A 558-nucleotide genomic window follows, 5' to 3' on the forward strand; every position below is an offset into this window, starting at 1 on the left:
ATAGAGCTTTCCTAAACCTAAATAAGTGTGCGTGAGAGGGGGGGGGGGCTCTGCGGGCTCGAATAGGGCCCAGATGGCGTAAGAAGGTACCCAGGTGGTGGGGACTCTAGAGAATGAGGCAGCCGTGCTTCGTTTTTCTAGAGACCGTTGCGTCATAGCGGCACTTGCGGCTGGCCTTGTGTGAGAGACACAACGTGTAAAGTATTACAGAAGAATAAAGGTTTTAAAAGAATATAAGAGCGTTGAGTCATCTCAGTTTTCCAGTATCCTGCAATAAGTTGTCAGGTTATGTGCCCCAGTGCACGCTTCCACTGCGCGAGTGCTGAAGTGAATTAAGAATATTTTAAGAGTGAGGTTGAAATCGCGCTCTCTGTAACGCACCGAGTGATTTCTGCCTGAAATTAAGAGTCGCAGGATTTCGGTGAAGAACTGCAGCATGGCAAAAGAGAATAATAAAGAGAACGTCCCCGGCAACGGGGACGAAACTGAGAAGGTGAGTCTTTACACGATAATCAGGCAAGTAGGAGAAAATGCATTCACACAAAGAGTAATTTATTA

The sequence above is a fragment of the Wasmannia auropunctata genome, unplaced genomic scaffold, assembly GCF_000956235.1.
Source record: "Wasmannia auropunctata unplaced genomic scaffold, wasmannia.A_1.0 LD336053.1, whole genome shotgun sequence".
Classification (NCBI taxonomy): Eukaryota; Metazoa; Arthropoda; class Insecta; order Hymenoptera; family Formicidae; genus Wasmannia; species Wasmannia auropunctata.